The 21,383-nt window shown below is 39.5% G+C and overlaps 1 protein-coding gene across 1 annotated transcript in view; it reads right to left on the bottom strand.

Annotated features, from left to right (window-relative positions):
- ldlrad3 (low density lipoprotein receptor class A domain containing 3) overlaps nucleotides 1–21,383 on the bottom strand; it is a 73,931-nt gene that overhangs the window by 12,658 nt on the left and 39,890 nt on the right.

The raw sequence follows: 21,383 nt of genomic DNA, 5'->3' as shown, positions 1-21,383 counted from the left end.
TGGATGACTTCAGCATCTGGAGAACATCCACAGAGGAGGAGGAAGAGGAGAGTGGAGAGATGCATGGGAAGGACAGGAGTGGGAGGTTTAAGAGCAGGTGAGAAGACATCTTTACTGGTTCCTGTATATATGAACGTATGTGAATTTATAGTATAGTATGTATGTGGTTACAGACATGTTTCCATATTATCGATTTGGATGGTGTCTTATAACCCTAAAAGAGGTGGGTTGTTGTCTTGACACAAAAGTAAATTTCATTAAAGGAATAGTTTTAGGGAAATACGCTTACTTCCAAGAGTTAGATGAGAAGATTGATAACCACTCTCTTGTCTGTATGACATGTTGTGGTTTTACAGGGAGTTATGTAAGTTATTTCTCAGTAACTTCACGTTGTCTTGTCATCACTGTAACAACAGTGTCTTTAAATCACTGAACCTGGCCCAAAAATAGTCCAGCACATAACTCCCTGTAAAACCACAACATGCTTTTTTCACGTTGGTTTTTATACGGATTAAACAAACAACATACAACGTGATTATTGTTGTTTTAGCAGTGCAGGCTAGGTGTTTCCTCCTGCTTCCAGTTTTTATACTGAGCTAAGCTAACTGGCTGCTAGCTTCATATTTAGTGTACAGATATCACAGTGGTATCAGTCTTCTAATCTGACTCTTAGCAAGAAAGCGAATAAGCCTATTTCCCAAAATGCCTAACTATTCCTTTAATTAATTAATACATTCATTTACTATGATAAAAATAATTGTCATTATCATGACAGAATTATATTATTAACAGTAGCAATAGTAATATCAGTGGTAGCAATATTACAAGTGTAGAACTCTTTTTTTGCAGTTAAATAAAATGATTAAACAAAAGTAGTAAACAAGAAAGAATGAAAAAAAGCCTTCAGCTAAAATAAAAGCAAAGTTTAAACTACTGGATCTACAGTACAAAGGACTTAATGTTGCTGTTGATGAGGGAACATGGGAGAGTAGTGAGAAGTGGAACAGAAGAGTAGCCGCTGTAGTACAGTGGGTAAAGACTCATGAATAACAGGCTTTAGAATACTGGTGAAAAGATGGGCTATGAATATCACCTTTGCTTGTGTATCACAGAGAATCAGACTCAATAGGAGCTGCAAAAACAAAGACGTGTCAGTCTTTGTTCTATTCGTGACATGTTGCATGCTTCAACTGAGGCACAAAAGTGGGAGTTTCAACTACTTTTTTCTTCTTTTCTTTTCATTTCTTTTTTTTTTTAGAAACCCAGTGGTTGTGAAGGGTAGGCTATTTTTTTCCTGGAGGAAAAGGAAGAATGGGGAGGGTGAAAGGTTGCTCAGGATTGTTGAGAGGCTTTGACTACGAGCCCATCCCACCAAACCTGACGAGTACAGTCACCACGGCAACTGTTCTTTGAGGCCGAAAGGTGAGTTAGGAAGGGGTGGAGGCTAGCCTGAGCGCAGACACAAACAGAACTCACGTAAGCCTGACGCATGCGCACAAAGCCAAGATGTGATGAGATGAGTGATAAGACTGTGGAGATTAAGAGTCTTATTCAAGCCTGTGTGCATTTGCAGGGATGGTAGCTGCAGGCTTCGACCAGCCTCCTCAGGAGGGACAGGAGACTATTATAAACTGTAGCCTGCAGCTAGATCGACAAAACAGCAGGCAGGGTGACATGCAAGAGTCACAGAGGAGACACAGCCTCAGTGACAGGAGGCTGACTGTTGACTGAGTGTTGAGGGAAAATTGGTTTTAGTGACTTGTAAAACGTTCATACAATACAGAAGTAGCACTACTTGGATGTTGAATATTGAAGAAGAGCTTCGGCTGTGACAATACAGAATGTGAATATCTTATTAAATTAACTGATTTTTCCTTCTTCTCTGAAATTGCCACGAGGTTGATTTAACACCATAAAGTGTGCCATAATATGTTAAAATCAGTGAGAACAGAATTATATAAGCACAGTAGTGACTTTAAATACCCTGCTTTCACATGTATCTGCTGTGTGTCCCAGAGGACAGAAGAGAGCTACAAAAATATTATGTAAGGCCTGTGGATGAGCATCCTTAACCATAAAACACCTGAAATCTAAGTTAAGCACACATTTCCTTTCCATTACAGCTGACCTCTAATATAAGCTGGAATTATTAGAAGTCAGATACAAGGTCAACTGAAAAAGGTAAATTGTACCAGAGGCAACCTGACCAAAAAACATGATGAAAGACTGTGTTTGATGCGGAGGAGAATAAGGCTGAGTTGATCAGAAAATGATGCTGTCACATGGTTATTTGGAGAAAAACGACTATTTTAGAGGCACCCAGTAAAGGAGAAAGACTACTTAAAACTAAACCCTATTACTGAGAGGACTGGTCTTTTAATAACTGGGTAGTACAGTAGTGAAGACTGCTTGAGTTTTATCTACAGTATTTGACTTTGTTTCTTATTTCTTTGTTCCTATGTGCTCTCATTTTTGTTCTGCTCACTACTAATTTAAGTTTCACTGTCAATCAAAACCTTTGTTTCATAGGTCTTTAAAGCATTCAGAGGTCTATGTGTTATCAAGAGCCTGAACTGAAAGGATTTTTCAACCTGAAAAAATGCTCCTGTCCTAAACTGACTACTAAGCATGCACCTTTTTCCAGATTGTGAAAAGTGGCTCTAAAAGTATAGAATTCAAAGCACCTTACTGGTGGTTTTGAATGTTGTAAGTCATTAACTACACATTGGGCATAATGCCCAACATTTGCCAAAACATGCAAGGTTTTAGAATAATTTCCTTTTCTTGCCAATGCTGCATGAGAATAAAGTTGTGGAGACGGGAGGCGTATTTGAATCTGATAATCCATCACAATGAAACCTTTTTTGGTCATTGTTTGCTATTGTTACATAGTAATTTACCTGTGCATAGGGAATATTCTCTTCTTTGGAGATGCATTCATGGAAACTTCAACATTTGAAGCTTGAGAGGCATCCAGGAAATATGTTTTTGGGAGACCAACCCTGGAAGATGCCTTTTGAGGTGGCATGAAAAGGTCAATGCAAATATTGTAATTTCTTCTATTTAAACATTTGCATTTCAACAGCTGACACTCAAATCGCTAATGTCATAGCGTCCTTGACTACACTAATAAGGAAGTGCCTTGTTTTGCTAGGAAATCAATCCAAAAACTTGTTATGCTTACACAAATGATCCTCAGTAACGAGCGGTGTGCAGGAAAGGCCTGTTAATTGTAAAAACATTGGCATGGTCCTTTAATAAAAAACTTTCTGTAGATGTACATACAGTACTGTAGCTGTCACTGTTGTCACAATATCCTTGTGTAAATGCCTGTAGTTAGACTGCTACTGCTTACAACTCTCTGTAGCAATTAGATCAGCCCATGGTTACTATTGCTTGTTTTAAGTTGAGTGTGCGAGCTGCCTGTGTAGATGTCACTTTTATTGATCACATAAGTGGCAGTTAAGCCATCAGTCATTCTTGGGCTGCCACTCACAGGTTCACCAGCTGGTTAAAAAGGTTGCTATGGTGCAGCTTATTGTATAAGTGCTGACATTATGACACACATAGACGAAAGCTACAGTTTCTGTTATTTTTTTCCAGCCCTCATCTACCCAGTGTTGGATTCTGTGAAAAAACAAATCTATTTGTGGGCATTATGTGACATCTTCTTTTCTGTTGGTGTAGAAAGTTGCAATACTGAACTGGGAGTTAAAATCAAATTATTTTTATATTGTTCAGAGTAAATAAATGTAACCGCATTTCAGCATCTGTCAAAAGCAGAGCACTTAATGTTCCATTTCCAAATACATAAGACAATGTGTTAAGATAAATTATATTAAATCTAAACACAAACAGCAGAAACACAGAATACTAAAGAGAAAGTGTCAAACTGAATTTTTATATTGGATTTTCATAGCATTACAAGTAACTGCTGCAGCACTCTCAGGTTTAACTCTGACACAAATTGTGCACTCAAGAAAACCACACACACACACGCACACACAAGAACATGCATGAGCACACAAGCAATACATTCCTCTTGGTAACCTTATCTATTGAGAAGTGGTGGCAACAGGAGACTGTGTTTCAGGGAGTGAAGTTCCAGTTGAAAGCATTTGATTTAGTTCTCAGAGCAGAGATCATAGTTACACAGACAGGATTAATTAAGGTGTGCAGAGACCTCTTTCTTAATTGCAACGTAGAAAATGGACAGTTGTAGAATAATTCCAAGTTTACCATACATCAAACCTGCCAACAACATATTTTCAGATTGACTGTCATGTTCATATATCGCTGCATAATCTGGCCTGCTTGAGTACTGTAGTTAAGAAAATAAGACACAAGGTGGAAATAAAAAACACATACACACAAACCCTGCTTTAGCAATCTGTGTACACAGTTTGTTTCTGTGTGCCTCCATAAGTATGCAGACGGACCAGTCAATGCTGTTCAAGGCCAAAGACTAGCATGGACAGCCTGCTCCAGGCTTATCTGTTGAAGGTACAGTGAACAGTGGCTCCCCACACCACAGGCCCACTTTATCCTGGCAGGCCATGCTACGTTAAGTCTGAGCTCAGAGAGGAGAGAGGCGCAGGGAAGGATCTGGCTTCAGATCAAATGGGATAAACCCTGCAAAGACACACAAATACATACACACACAGTAATGGATATACAGACACACAAAACACACCAAAAAAGTTTAAAGCATTAAAGTCTTTTACAGCCATGCAGACACATACATGCACAAAATATCAGTGCCCACATACAATGCCAGTCCTCCGGTGGCTTCAGCTGTGCCCTGTTCTTCTCTTGGTTAAGAAACAGAGCAAGACCCCTGATGCCTATTCCACCATCTAATCCCCTCTCCTTCAACAATAGGCCTGGTCAGGCTGGTGTAAGTGCGAGGAGCCCTTGCGTCTTTTATCAAAGTCGAACAACAGAACAACACAGCCCATTGCTGAAGGTCTATGGCTCCTGCTCATATCTCTGTGTTCAGCTAGAGTGGAATCAATGGCTTCTGTCTGAGTGATAAGAAGTGGGGCACGATGGTCAGTTGTGCAGCTTGTACATATTTGCTCCAAGTGTGACAGTTAGGGTTTAGTAAGCATGGAAAAGATTGAGGATCAGTTCTTAAGGGGAGGCTGGTACTTGGAGGTCAGAGATAAGGCTGGTCCCAGAGCTTTCTCTGAGATAGGTGTTTGAAGTCATGACCTTTTATGTATGAGAAGACAAGGTGGAGCCAATCAGTGAAGAACGCATGCTGTGCGGTCTGAATGAACAATGAGGAGCTGTGCAGATGAAAATGAGGAGGGGATAGAAAAAAAATCCCAGCAGGAATCCTGGTTTGCCTCACCAGAAGGAATGCTAAGTATGTCACCATCTTTGTGTGGTCTTTTGCATACTGCCTAGCTATTACTGCATCTCAATATTTCTCTTGTCTCGCATCCTCTTTTTCTCTCCCTGCACATCCATGTGCATCTTTTTGCACATCAAGTGAAGCGCATAGGTGGAAATAACTGACTGACATGTTCTTGAAGACCAAAAAGACTGAGCAGCAATGTTCGATAAATTGCGAAGATGTGACGAAACAACATTCTTTGGCACCTCTTCCCCTGGCCATTTACAACACCACAGCTTCATTAACCAGAAGAAAGAAAAAGAAACTCATCTTGTTGCTGAAAGGAAAGTCTTTAACATAACCAATTAGGATCAAGGCTTCTAAAATCAATTATGCATGTACTATATAGTAAATGTGCTATATGCACAAGAGCCCTGTGGCTTATTGGCTGAATTGAAGCAGTAGTGCTCAGTGTGTGTTTAACCTTTATAAGAGGGAAAGGCAGATTTTTTCCCCCTCCTTCTTGCTATACAGCTTACTTGCTCAATATCTTTTGCTCATTCCTTCCCTTGCACTCTCATCCCCCCACTGCCTTTAGTTTTTTGTCCATCTTTATCAACAGCATTCCTTCCTTTGATCACTAAATACTCAATGAATGTATATTTTGCTTTCTCCCTCCCAGATGTCTTTGTTTCCTGGCTTGTATCAAACATTTCTGTTTCTTTATGCCTGTCAATCCTTTATACGCCTTATTCTCAGCAGGAGCCTCTTTTAATGGGTTAGACAGCCACATTAATGGTTCCTCCAAACCATCCAACAGCCAGCTACAGTAGACTATACATTAACATACACTCATCATTTCCAACGTAACTGATCCCTGTCCATGCAGTCGCACACATAGTTGTTTTGTTTCTGTAATGTTTTTGAAAATATGCACATTTATTCATGATCGCATCTATCAGCACCAGGCTCAGGCATGCATGCACATATTCTGTAACACAGAAACAATCTCTCGCCCACGTAACCACTGATGAGACAGACCACACATCAAGCTGTGGCACACAGTGCAAGTGAGTCAACTTTATGCCCACCTAATTAATAATGCAGCTTCCAGCTATGCATCATCTGTAGCCTGAGGGAGCCGCATGATACTGTGCTAGAGAGTGTGATCTTGTTGTATACTGTGGAGGGTTTGTGTGTTGAGGCACAACTTTCACAGATGTGATTACAGGTACAAAAAAGCAGGAACGCGGCAATAGCTGTGCCCCAATTCCATACTACATGCTAAAACTATACAGTATATAAATACTTTTATTCATAGTAATGTGTTTTTGCAGTTAGTGTACAAACAGAAAAATGATTCGATTAAATTAGATGTGTGCTAACAGGTGTCAATCAGTCTGAGACTTTGGAAAGCTATCACCAGTTAACAAATAAAGTGTTTTTCCAAACATTTAATACTTTCACAACCCCCCTGTCTCATCAGCATAATTGTTTCATTTTTTCCAGCAAGAATTAGCTCCTCTATTTTCCTTTGCGCATGTCTAATTTACTGTATTGAGGGATAATTTTAAAGATAAAACAAAGGAACACACAACATACTAAAAACTAAGACTAATTAAGTAAGAATTAGTATCTATGAAACTGAGAGACATCAGAACTAGGCAAGAGTTGGTTAGACTCAGGTCTACATTGTTAGACTTGGGTTGATTTTGCCAGTTTAAGTTGTTTGACTGGTGAGTCTCAATGTTCTGAGCTTAAGAACAGCTCACGTTGGCATCCTAACCGCGCTAACAATGTCAGCATGGTAAGAACGAAAGAAAAAGAGTCGAACGAAAAAGAGTCCTTCTCATCGTGTCGAGCTGAAGAGATTTTGTGATGTTAGATGAAAAGTCGGGGTATCACCAAATCAGTTAGCATTCATCCTCTGGGAAAATAGATGTCTGTACTAAATTTAATGGCAACCCATCTAAGATATTTTACTCTGGACCACAGTGTTGGACAGACTAACTGACCTGCAGACACTGCCATGCCTAGAGCCACACTGCTTGCATTGCCAAACAGCTGAATAAAATAGTATACTGTCATTAGAAACTAATGGGGGTGATATGAGTTTAAAAAAAGGGATAGTACCTTCTAAAAGGTGAATTACCAACATACTGTATATTCGGTGTTGTATGCAAAATAAGCCCTGTTTTTTTAGAAGGTATATAATGTTTCAGGACATTCTTGGAGAGAAAATGAAACTTAATAAAAGAAAAAAAAGACAAGTCCAAGAAAATCACAGCCCTGAGTTTTGATGATATTTCTGTGAATGCAAACACTGCTAAAAGGTTTCCCAGTAGACTGGCAGAGATGGAAGATGATGCTTTGAGAAAGTAGGCTAGCAACTATAAAACATCACTCGAAAGCCGTCCCTCAGGAATACACCTAGTTGGACTAAACATCCACATATACTGTATTGTGCATAGCCTACAAGGAAATCGCCTATAGCTCAGCGCATACAAAGCAAAGGAGCTTAAAGACACGTTTCACAATTAGATGAGTAAATGAATGCACATTATAGCCCGTGTGAGGTGCTTTTACAGGCAATAAGAGTTGAACATTTGCACCATGGCAGATGAGCATGATGAAAGAACGCTCTCTATACAACTATGGAGGTACACTGTGTGTGTTTTCTATTTTATTTAAACATTTGATAGATAGCAATTTTTCCCAATTGTGATAATCCTGCAGTTTGAGGAAAAAGAGAATAGCTTCAATCTTTATATACTTTCATCTGAGATTCTTATTGGCTATGAGGCTGGTTTTGGAACCCACACATCTGAATGACATGCTATGTAAGAATTTCTCATAGAGGGCTAAAATTTCACTCTATCTTGGTATTCCCTAGCAGAGGTAGCCACGTAAGCGCTTTTTGCTCAGTATTTATACTGTGTGAAACGGTTTTGAAACGCACTACTGCAGCCCTGTTACTCAATCTATTCTGACCAAAGTCTGGTGAATTCCCAATAATGTAAGTGCTGTCCCGAAATACCTTCCCATAACATACACAGGAACACAGCCTTTCATCAATATCTCGCCACATCGACATTATTTTAAAGCTATTATATAAAAAAATGAATAGAAAGAAGAAGAAAGAAACAGAGAGGTGAGAACCTTTTTTCTTTTCCTATTTTATTCTATTCTATATTTATTTATTGTTTATTTAGCAGGGACAATGCACAATGCATGTATTGTACCAGATATAGCTGAAAGCTAATTTTCATCTGTAGTCCCTAAGCGGAGGCCACTAGTGATGCACAGGTCACAGAGATAAAAGATCAGTTGTAGTAAATCAAAACCTTACACTCTGTAAAAAACAGACTCAAAAAAGACCAGAAACAAAAAGACCCAAAACAAAAAACAAAAACCACCCTGAAACGAACAATAGAAGAACAATACTAAATTCCCACTGGGGATCACCCCATTAGCAATCCCAACACCAACACAGTTCATCAGTACAAGAAATTACCAACGAAACACTCAGTACCAATGCTGACCACATTCAGTGTCTCTTAGCTCAATGACAACAGACCTGATTGTCCTTCAACCATGTTTTGAAACTAAATTTAAAATGTTTGAGTACTGCACTCTCTGATACTCCACATCCCGGCTGCCTTAACTGAGAAGCAGTGTTGCCCAAATGTTGTAGACCGAAATTTAACATAACAGTCCCCTCTAGAGGAAGCTCGGGTTAACCTTGAACCAGCTCTACATGTTGTTACAAACTGTTTTCTTTTCTATCTTTTCTATTTTAATACTTAACCAGGACCACCAGTTTTGCAAATGCATTCATACTACATATTCAGTTCCTGCTCTTGCACCACCCACCACTGACACCAAGGAAATCCCGCAATATTTATTGTACTGCTCTAAATGTATCTGACTCTGATTCTGATGTTGCTGATGATGGCCTACCAGAGGTTTTAGAAAGGTCAAAGTTAATTTGCACATCAGCCAAGGAACTTCAAAATCTTTAATCGATTGGGTATCAAATTGCAAACTCAGCCAACAAAACCTAAAAGTGATTCAGAGTACCATGTATAGTTGTTTAGGAATTCATCCATTAATCATGCCTAAAATGTCATTCAGATCTAATTTATCTGCCTTGTCTACTTTGTAACAAAATAGATCTACTGGAAACTTTATTTATTAAGCACATTCAAAACCCAGGTTACAGATAATGCAGCAAATTGAAATCAGCGCTACATGCATTGCTACAAGCTTCAAGATTTGAGCTTAACATAACTGTCATGCCATACTGATCATTGATAAGTAATCACTGTTTACCATTGCTTCAAATGGTACAAATATGTTCAGCTTTATGTTAAAACCCACCTATAGAAGATGAGTCACAACTGTAGTAATGTCAATAATAAGCATATACTGTTCACCAAATAGTGCTTGTTTTGTACTTTTACATACAGCATACTGGGAAAAAGTACTGATTAGAAAGGGGACAAATGTACACTGATGGACTATACTGACCGTCAATATAGTATGTCACTTTCAATGAGGCTCATTTTGTTTATTATTGTTATATCAATCAACAATCAATCAACTCTGCTTCTCTTTTGAATGTGACAATAATTAAGGCCTTTCTTGGGTTTTCAGAGCAATGCATTTTGTGCACAAAATGTTTTTTTTTTTTTTCATCTCTGTTGTAATCATATATTGTAATTTGAACTGCCCAGCAGCTCACATGCATATACCACATATCTGTACACACATTTGTCCTGCAGGCACACTTTTCCTTGCTTTTTCCATATTCTCTCACCACACAAAGCTGCTTAAGCGAAGGACCAAAGGTGAAACACACCACAAAAATTTCTTTCTATTGTTCACTGTATCTCTTGCTCTCACTTGCTGCTTTTCTCTCCCTATCCCTTGGCTCTTCAGCATGGTTTTAACATGGGTGTCCACATGACACTAGCAAACGATGAGAACAACATATAAAGAAAGAATGGGAGAGGCAGAGACAGAGAGAGAAAAAAATGGTGAGGAGGGTGTTAGAGAGGATGATACAAATACAAGAAAAAAAACAAAACACCACTGCAGGTATTATCATCTCAAGCGTTGCATTTAAGCCTTGCCCATCTGAACAAAGCGACTGCAGACAGCCAGAGCAGAGAACAGAGGCAAGAGGAGAAAGCCCATGATGAGAGGAGACAAGACAGTGGGGCATGAGGAGGTGAAATGGTAAAGAGAAGTGATGAGAAAAGGGTGGAAATGGGAGCCAAATGCCAAAACTGAGAAAAGTTGATGGGAGGTTAATGGTACATGAGCCAAGTGAGTCAGAGAGACAGAGGAAGGAGAGCAATAAGAAAAAAAAGAGAAGAGAGTAATTGAAAAAGATGGTGCAGAATCCCGCAATTACCATGAATTTAGACCACTGTTGCATGCAGGGAGTAATCTAGGCCCCCCTATTCAATCTCTGAGCTTCACGTATGACCCCCTTCAAGATCTCATACCCTGTAGTTTTTCTCTCCTCCCTCTGCTCTTCTGTCATTCACCCTCCTGTTCTCCATTTTGTTTGCTGTTTTCATTGTTACTTTCTCTCTTTTTTTGTCTACCCTGCTTTATTTCATTCCCACGTCACCACTCTGGCTCAACTTCAATCCACTCATCACTTTGTTGTTTCCTGTTCACCACATCCTCTCTGTTTTGCTCTTACCTTTGCTTCCTGCACCTGTCTCTCATGTTTCTGCCTGATTATTTACATCTCTGCGGACACCTTTTTCCCCCCTGCTTACTTTCCCATCTTTTCCTCTACTCAATTCTTCTCTTTACCCTTCTGAGTGGTTTTTCTCTCTCTACCAGCACCCATGACCACTTCCCCTACTACCGTTTCCATCTCCCTGTTTCCCTCCACTTCTTTGCCTTCCCCCTTGATTCCCTGTCTTTCTACACAATGAATCCAGAGGGTTTTATCTATTTTTCCACAATGGCTTTGCCACTCTCCCTAATACCTCATCTCCATCATCTTCCCTCTTGCTCTCTAACACTCTCCCTTGTGCTTTCCTTCCCTCTTCCGCTCCATCATTTTCACACTCATATTTTGCGCTTTTTTCATCCCATATTCTACCCCCTCAGACCCCCGGACCATCCGCTCACATTTCTATCTCTCACACTCTCTGACATGCAATCCCTCTTTTCTCTCTCCAGGGCACTCTTCTTTTTCCTTCCTTCCACTTAAGCCTTCCTTCTATATGCATTTCCATGATGGATACACACACACCGAACACATATATATGGACGCTCAAACCTCCAAAACACACATGCACCATTGCACCCTCACCTTTATCACCACCCAAACACACATCTGCATTATATAACACCTTTATAATTGCAGTGGCTCTTCATCTGTCGAGCAGCACCTTCAGCTCAACCATATTATGGGTGAATGCACACTTACGGTATTGACAGAAAACGCGTTTGCAGAAAATAACCCGGCCCATTATAGTGAGAGCTGACTGATACCTAATGCATCACTCAAGGGTGTCTATCTGTTTACTCCTAATACCTGCACACAATTTTGGTCCATTGCCACTGTAGTAGATACATGTGGGGATAATGCTGCCTCTTATCAATAATTAACACTGGATTAATTACTGTCAGGTAACCGATACATGAATGCACATCATGAAGAAATCAAAGGTAATGAAAAGGTAATGCAGCATCCAGCAATGAGACTAGATGTGTTTAGTGATCCAAAGCCCTAGCAATGTGATAGCCAATCAGTGGGATTTTGTAGCCTAACAGAGTGGCATTTATGGGGCTACTTCTTTTGAAAAGATGTAATGGAGCACCTGATGCCAGTGTTGATTGCTCCCATTTTATATTTATATTTCAGCTTCTGTTATTTGCTTTAATACACCAGTCTTTCAGCCCTGCAAAATGTGACACCAAAATCTGGTATAATACTATGATTTACTCCAGCAGACTAGAGTTGTAATTCTACTAAGTGACTGCTACTTATGGATGAGTGCATTAGACGTGCCAGAAGAAAAGATAACGTGGTCAAAAAAAATTGTGTGGAGGGAATTACTGTATATTGAGCTCTGGGCACTTAACCATGTCTTAAAAGAACAGTATCTAAATTTCTCCAACATTCATCAAAGCTATTCAATAGAATGAAATCATATTCAGTGCACCTCTTCGCTCTAGTTTCCTAATTTTCTCCATTTAGCAATTTAAAAATGCAAAAACAGCATTTTCCTCTTCTCTTCGGCCCCAAAGAGCCAACAGAGATAAAAAAAAATGTCTCTTGTACAAACTTATAGAAACGTTTCTCAGAGAAACCAAAAAACAAGGAGTGATTAAATTTTTCTTTTAAGTTCTTTTTACTGCACACTGAAGCTATTAAAGACTTCATTAATAATCTCTAAGCTTTTGCAAAGAAGTAGGCAAAGTATCTGCCACCACAGCTATTGAGGACTTTAGCTGGGTGACTAATGAGCAGTCAATATCTAGTATTGGTGCAGCCTCAACACCTCTTGGTCTTTCTTTAATGTGATATTGTTCAAGAAAGATAATGGCCTTGTGAGCCTCATTGGAGTTTGCACAATGCAGACTTTTCTAAAATAGCTAGTGTGCTATGAAAAGAGAGGAGGTACTGTAAATGACTGAAATAATTTAGACACAGAGATAGAAAAAAAAGATGTAGAGAGGGGTAGGCCCTATTCAAGCACACTTTACATGGTGATCTCACCTCCTTTCTGCTGTCAGCCAACCAGTGAGTATCGATGGAGCACGGAAACATTGCAGTTGAGGCCAGACTTAACACACTCAAATGCAAATGTGATGCTCAGAGAACCACAAATCAGTGAGCTAATGAGCTTATTTTGGTCATTTTTTCATTTATATCGTTACTCAAGTAATCTAATGGTCTAATTCAATGTTTTTGGCCGGTACATGGCCATCATGGACCAAGCCAGCTCAACCAGAGATTAACACTTGTGCTATATTATCTCTTAATGGCAAATCTGAACTTTCCTCTGACTCATCCATCCAAAAAGCTATTAAAGTAGCAGCGTGGTAAGAATGGCAACAAGAAGTGATGGGAAAAAAAATCACTTGTATACCCACAACACATGCACCCACATACTGTACATGGACACACACAAACACAAAAGCATCCTCATTCCAAGTACAACTCTACCCAATAGCAACAGTAGAGCTATTGTTTGGAGTGAAATTCCTCCACTAGTCTGTGGGTGCAGGTCGTCACTTGACCACCATCACCATGGTGACTGAATGAAGATAGGTTTAGGAGGGAAAGGTTGTTAATTACAGGAGCCTGAACAGCAACGGCTGACTGGAGATGATTCAAGGACGGGGATGATTCATGCAGACTCTGGTCCCGGGAGTGACCCTCCTGTGTGGCCATAGCCAATGGCAACAAGGCCCTTAAACAACAGGAGCTCTGAAAAGACTGACGCTTAGCCTTGGTGGAATGGGAGAGAGGGAGGGACGGGATGACAAGAAATGAAAGATGAGACAAGTGCAGAAATATTCTCAGATAAAGCACAGAGAAAGCACAGTATACTAAAGCAGGATGTACACAACAGATGAGTGGATGAACTATGGTATTCATTTACCCATGGATAACAACAGTATAGATGCTAAATGCTGCTGCCAGACCTCCCAAATTAAAATGCACTCTTACTATACTGAAAAACTATTTTGTCTACAATTTAAATGGCGGAAATAGAAAGCTGCACCCTCTCAGTTCAGCGTTGCCAGCAGCAGCTAACAGCATCTTGCCAACTGCTTGGCCATCCTCTCCTGCAGACCAACAGTCGAGAGCCCCTCAACACTGCTTTGTGAACATGCTTTAGGCTAACAAAAGCAAAAACCTGAAACTTTTCCAGAGTTCAAATCCATGGGCGGTGACATGCGCAACTTTCTCTATTTGTGCCTGTCAAGTGTGCGTTGGCTCTGATAAACTGGCACTATTACATTCCCCTCCCACACCTCAGTCTACTGCCATTATATTCACCTACACCATTTCACGCTCCCTCCCACACCTTTCTCTCTCTGCCAGTGCTCTGAGTGCTACTGACTAAGGGCATGAGCAGACAACATGCACGTGTCTCTACCACAAAAACTGCACATGGATTAACTTGTCATTTTAATCTATAGCACCTGTATTATTTGGGCCCAAAGTCTGGCAGCAATCAATGGGGGAGGACGTGGCAGTGTGAGAAGCTATTAGCAAGCTAAAAGGATACCAACAGTGAATACAGACAGAGGGACTTTTAATCACTCTGACGTTCTTTGTTCTTTATATATCAGACTGACACTATATATTAATGTATAGTTTACTGGGTGACGCTAATGGAGAGGCAAGAGTTACTGCTAGATGTCAGCAGACAGTCACTGTATATACAACCCCGTCTGAATTACTGGTGTTTATTGGCCTTGTAAATGGCAGGGCTGTGAAGACAGGTTGCTGAATACATAGTGCTTATGCAGAACAGCAGATGTAGTGTGGATCTATGGAGTAGTTCTTACGCAGCCTTAGGAGGATATAACAAATAGAAAGCTGCAGATTACTCTCTGTGGGAGGGGAGCATCCCTGGAGTTTAAAATGAGGGATTTGACTTCTCAGAGAGCAGCGCTCCATACACAAACAAGAAGGTTAAAACTGCTTTTTGTACTGTCGGTGGGAATAGAGGGGGTTATTGGGTATGTGGCGATGGTGGCCGAAATAAAGCTTATGATCATATCAATGTTTTAGTTGGACACTCATTGTTACAATAAGCCAGCTTCGCTTGACATGCACTATGAAACAAGTGATTCTTGCTGAAAGGCTTATCTAAATGTACAAAAGAAACTGGCAGGTTTAATTATACAGTCATGTTCTCCAAAAAGTCTTGCTGCCACTTCATTTGGCAGATCTTGGACCATGTTTAACGGGTGGCTTGATTTTCATCAAACCAATCAGGGTCAAGGGTGACATCAGCTGCCAATGTTTTGACAGTACACTCATGTAGCAGACTAATGTTAATTGTCAGCTTGCTGCCCAACATTTCACTCTGACTGACAGTTCTCTGAGAAACTGTAGACCAATGATTACTCTGATGGGGTCACTGCTAAAAATCATAATGCAACAAAATGTGCTGTGACAGTTACACTTCATGGACCATACAGGATAGTTTGCATGAGCATTCTTTAGTTTGCTGAATGACTTACTGCCTATCTTCATAGGAGTCTGGACATTGTAAAACATGCTATACAGTACACACTGAGGCTGCGTGTAAACAAAGGCCTACCCTTGGGTGTGATTCCTTAATTGTAGTAGAGTGATACAAGACACCCGTGAGCAGAAAGACTATAAATAATTTAGTTTACTATGCATTGTAATTTAAATCACATGTAAACAGCAAACAGTGTGAATGTATTCCAATATGTGTCCTGAATGTTAACATTTCTGAACCATTTTGCTCTGCAGAATTGATGTTGCCTCTTTTATTCAAAGCTTAATTGATGTTTTGATGCTTTCAAAGTGTGAGCCATAGGCGGTGCAATCGTCATGGGTTTAAGGATTTATTTGCCTTTTATTTGTCAAATTATTGCACTGATATTAAAATAAATAATCTAGAGGAGATGCAGCAGTGAAAGCCTAAGCCTTCCTCATGTGATGTTGGAAAGCTACTGTGCATCCTGAAACATAATGCAGGGTTGTAGAGCTTTACTGCAAGAACATAAACAAAATGTGGACATTTCTTTCATTTTGTCCACTGAAAGAACAAATGCGCATTGGAACACATGCACACACACAACCAAAACAAGCGCCATTGAAGCTTGTGACCACACAAAGCATTTGAGAGCTTTTGAAGCCCTCAAACCATCCTCTGGCCCTTACACTTCCCCTCACTCTGTTACTTTTTCTCTCTCAGGACAACTTCATGTAAGAAAAACGCCAAGATGAAGCTTCTTTGAGATAGAGATGTGAGAATGAATCACTATCACAGTCTCCCACAGTTACCACGCCATCTGATACTCTTTGCCTACTTAATGCGTAATGAGAGACGCTGATGTGTGCATTTTAAATCAATTACTTTTCTTAAATGACTCTAAGGGGATTCTCAACCACTTTTTAAAAAGCTTCAACTTCTGTGCTCATCACTTTTGTACTCAGTCCTTAAACTTGTCAGTGCCATGACCTTCAGAGAGTTTCTTCTGGAGGTTGCAGAGTTCTTTTTTTGCAATTAAATATGCAGAACAATCACTGTGAGATGCACTGTGACTCTTTGTGTGTGTGTGACTGCGTGTGAGTGTGCTCATGCACATGCTTCCTTGGATATGCAGAGTGGCTCTCTTGTTCTCAGCGATAGCTCCCCCAGCATCTGGCCAAGTCCTGTGTGCCCTGTGGCAGTGTTTCAACAACAGTTTGTTGGAGGGGCAAACATGCACTCCATCACTGCACTCTCTATCCTCTGCTATACGCAGACGGGGAGACCCGGGAAGAGAAAAGAGAAGCTTTGCAAAACTAGCTTTCATGTCATTTCTGTTTCCTGAGTTACACTGCTCGGCCTCGGGGCTCGACTTCAGATGGATGCTGCAGTCATCCTCTCCAGCTTATCGCTACCCCTCACTCACTTCTATCCAAATCCCTGCCTTTCTCTACCAAATCACCTGTCTCTCTTTGCTTACCTCCATCTTCCTGCCCATTGCTATTCATTGCTACTCGCAACTCCCTTTCTGGTTCACTATATTATGTTTATATGGTGTGCTTTCCATTTCTTTATCTCTGTTATCCGTTACAGGCTCCCCATCCCACTCCTTCTATCGCACTGTGCGATGATTGCACCAATGCATTTATAGAAGATTGTGTATTGTTACATTGCAATGTTTGCCACTTTGCCACCTCTCTGCTATTTCAAAAATCAATTACCCATCAAAGAAAAAGATGAACAGTAAAAGCAGCTCTGTGCTGCTCTGTTTGTGTCTAACTGTGCCAAATTGTTTAAAATCACTCTGATGGGAAATAAAAACACTGGAAGCATAAAAAAGCTAGGAGGATGGTGCTGCTTCTGTAGATCTAATTATATGACACCTCTAGAGCAGGATAACCAAACACTACTCTATATATGCCATGATGATCTGTCCGCTGACAGGCTGCATGCTGATCTCTCACTAGACTATTCAAATCAAGGAACCAAATGTGAAGACACTGAGGCAAGTAATTATTGGTAAGGAGGAAGAGGAGTTGAACAGAAGGAGAGGTACAGGAGAGAAAGTGAGGAAGGAGATGCTGTTCTCAGGTGGCTTAGAGTGGATATTGTATGCCTTATCTGTCACCTGCAGGTCTGTGCTTATTATAGTGAGAGGCAAAGTCAGACCAGAATGTAAGGTGAGTATGTGTGTGCGTGTGTGTATATGGGTGCATAGTGATGATAAAAAAAAGACAAAAAAAAAGAAACATACCAAGAAAACAAAAAACTGAGCTGCTCTTCCTTGATGTTCTGAAGGTCACAACAACACGGAGCTCACAACTTCTCAACACATGTACTTTACACGGCAAAATAAGCGGGAGAACATTTAGGTCATTTACGCTCCATACATACAAATACTACTATAAAATCAGTGCTGACAGGGAGTCTTTGGGAATATAACAACACTTCCAAAAACACCCAGGTTAGAAGTAGGTGCACTGGTACATTTCTGTGGAAGCTGAATTGAAAACATGCAAAACTACTCTGCTGCATAGCTGTAAAATCTGGCATTTTTATGATAAGAAAAAGATTAAACTTGGTACTCATCACTAGATACCTGAAACGTTTTTAGAGATGTAGTCTGAGAAGCCTCTCAGCCAACCATAGCAAGCCTTTTAATAAAATTGCTGCTAGGCAGAACACTTTCTTTTTGTAGGAAATGGAGTAGAATAATTGTACTCAGGACTGGCAATATTATGTATCATAAAGCACTCTTTAGATCTTCACTGAGCCCATATTGAGGTGCAAAAACATTTTATGATATAATGTAGTTGTGATAGATTGAAAATGTTTTCTACCTATGTCTACCTTGATTGTTAATTATATTTATTATAAGCAAACATTTTTCAAATTCATCCAGTATTAGGTTTTCTGCTAACAGTGAGCTGTCGTTTCAACTCTTCATACAGTATCCAGTATTTGTTGCGAAGACTGCGTTCTGAGAACTAATGCCTCAGATGCCATTCTGCCAGCCAGCACTGGAGTTGGTATTGTTCACTTGTCAACAAGGAAACGAAGTGCAGTGGATACAGATATCAGTCAATATTTCTGCATCACTATACAGGTCTATTCAGCATTCTGTGGCTCTGCATTGAGTTGTGGAGTCTGAAAGGGACGGGCTTGTGATGATGGATGGACTCTTTCTTTCTGTCTCTCTCACAAACACACACAGGTAAACAATGAGAGTTTTACTAAATCAGCTTCACTAATTAGGAAAAATAAAAAATAGACTGACTAATTTTAGCATATCAAATTTAGATTTGTGAGGTAATACATTAGTAGGCTAAAGTAGACGCAGAATAATTATCTAGTGTAACGATTATCTGATCTGTAGTTTGTCAACAGTGTCAGACAACAGTTTTATTTTATTTTAGAGAATAAATGCTGTTAAAAAATGTCACCAAGATTTACTGTGTTCATATTCTGAAGTTTAATGTGCCACTGCCGCAAAGCTCCTTCCCTTTTTATCAGACATGTTTTGTCTCTTGAGTTTCTGCTGACTTTGCCTATCTCAGTATGGGTAATAACATTACTGTCTTGTGGGCTATAGATGCTGACAGGTTATCGTCAACTTTTTTCATTGTACTCTGCACATAGCCTGTTTTGAATTTTGTTATTTCTGACAGACAGTGTTTTTTACTATAGAGTAAGTCAATGTTACAGCAGCACCTGGACAGAAGGATAGCAATACACATGATTTTTTATAACCAAAGAAAAAACACTGACAGTGGTCCACATTTGGTTGCCTGGGGTTATATACACATCAGGGGTGGACTGCTGGCAGAAATCATGTTGGCTTGCCAGTGGAAGTACAGCTGAAGTGTTGACAGTAGCTGACTGTTGTGCCTGTGAGAAGTGAAGCTGTCAGTGGAATAAGACCACCAGATGTAAGTGGTACCTGCCAGTGAATAAGACATTCTATACCAGAAGACATCAGACTCGCTGTCAGGGATGATACTACTGCTGTTTGTGTTACCATGCAAAGTCTGCACAATGTCATCAATATCATTATATTTCATAACATCACACTGATGATGAAATGGTGTGTTTTTGTGTGTTAAATAGGCATAGTGAGGAATGTTCTTCCAAGTTGGGAGAACGAAATCATAGAAGCTCATGTCTTCTTTGGCATGAAGTTGAATATGTCAGTGGCTTTGCTGTTTCTTTATGAAGCACAGACAGCAGACTACATTTCCTAAATGATGTTTTCAGAAATATCAGAAGACGTGACATATTGAGTGACAGAATCTTCCTGCTCATCTATCATCATTTTATCCAGTTTAATAGAAAAGCTAAATACTGTGTCTACAAGCTTCCGCCTGTTCTGAAATCTGCTGCAAAGTTCACTGCTAATATTTCCAACAATTACAGCCTTGTTAAATTCAACAAACTCCAGTTTGGAACAACAGATGAAAGTGACAGTGGTTACCACCCAGTCTCATCTTTAAGTGAATAAAGTGCATGAAGATGGAGATTATTATTTAAAGACTTACCCTTTTAACTGAAAACCTATGTTACTCATCCAGCATAATTGGTGTTTCTGCATTTCACACAGACTGAATCACAGTAAGTTAAGGCTTCTAGTGTGCTGTGTACAGTGTTTTTCCCACTATCTCCAAAACTCTCCATAAAAGATTATTATCTAAATGACCATTCTTATTGTGTAATTACAGTACATGTGAACAGGACTGCTACTGGTTATATCCACATCAGGTGATTGTTAGTATGTTGTTACTTTTTTGAACATTAATTTCTGTAGCAGTTTTAAAGACATTTTCACAGTCAGTCCTTTAATTCTGCAAGTTATTTACTATTCCATCTCATAAGCTTAAGCAAATCATATACTGTATGTCATATGCAGTAAACCTGTTACTGGTACATATTTTAAACACAGCTTTCAAAATAATGAAAAGACATCAATATACTATTGTCAGGTTTTGTTGCACATATGGTCCCTCCATCTGGAGTTTTTAATGAAGTAAACAGCCTCTAATTCACATCCCTAAATCTGCACATTCAGTGAACAAATTAGCTACTTCTGTAAAGTGAATGTATATTTCACTTATTTGTGTATAGTGTTTATACCACATGCAAATGCCTTTATACTTTCTGACACTACAGTATATAGCTCCTTGTAGACCATTGGTTTAGTAGAAACAAAGTATCATAATATATATTTTTACACATCATATATGTATGTACGCTATAACAGTTTCATATTCTTATATCTTTCTAATTTGCTACTTATTGCATACACATATTGCTATTTTTGCACAGATTTTGGTATTCTCATACTGCCAATATTTGGTATTAATTAATTTAAGTTAAAGGTTCTGCTGCTACTTTTGCGTCTATTAAGCACCCTGTTAATGAAAAAAGTCCAACTTTACATGTTCTGGTTGTAGCTTTGTGATTGATTTTGCTGTATCTTTCACAGTTTGCTGCTGCAGTAACACTATAATATGCTCACAGGAATAATTTCATAATTTCAATTTTTAAGTTTCTCAGCGTTTCAGTTGCCTTTTTCTGTATTTTGAATTTTGGTGAAATGTGTCTGTTAACCAACCAATAAAAACAGTTTGAAATGTGTGAGTTAAAGGCTAATCAGAGGAATCAGGAATGTCTCTGATATGCTACAATTCACTGTCCTTTCACACTACATCACCCTCATCCTCAGCCTACCCCTGTGTCTGAATAGATGTTCTGCTTCCAGTTTGAAAAATAACTTCTTCTTTCTATCATAATACATGACCTCCTCATACATCTGACCTAATGAC

The sequence above is a fragment of the Siniperca chuatsi genome, linkage group LG4 (assembly GCF_020085105.1).
Source record: "Siniperca chuatsi isolate FFG_IHB_CAS linkage group LG4, ASM2008510v1, whole genome shotgun sequence".
Taxonomy (NCBI): Eukaryota; Metazoa; Chordata; class Actinopteri; order Centrarchiformes; family Sinipercidae; genus Siniperca; species Siniperca chuatsi.
This window is presented reverse-complemented; position numbering and strand designations above follow the sequence as displayed.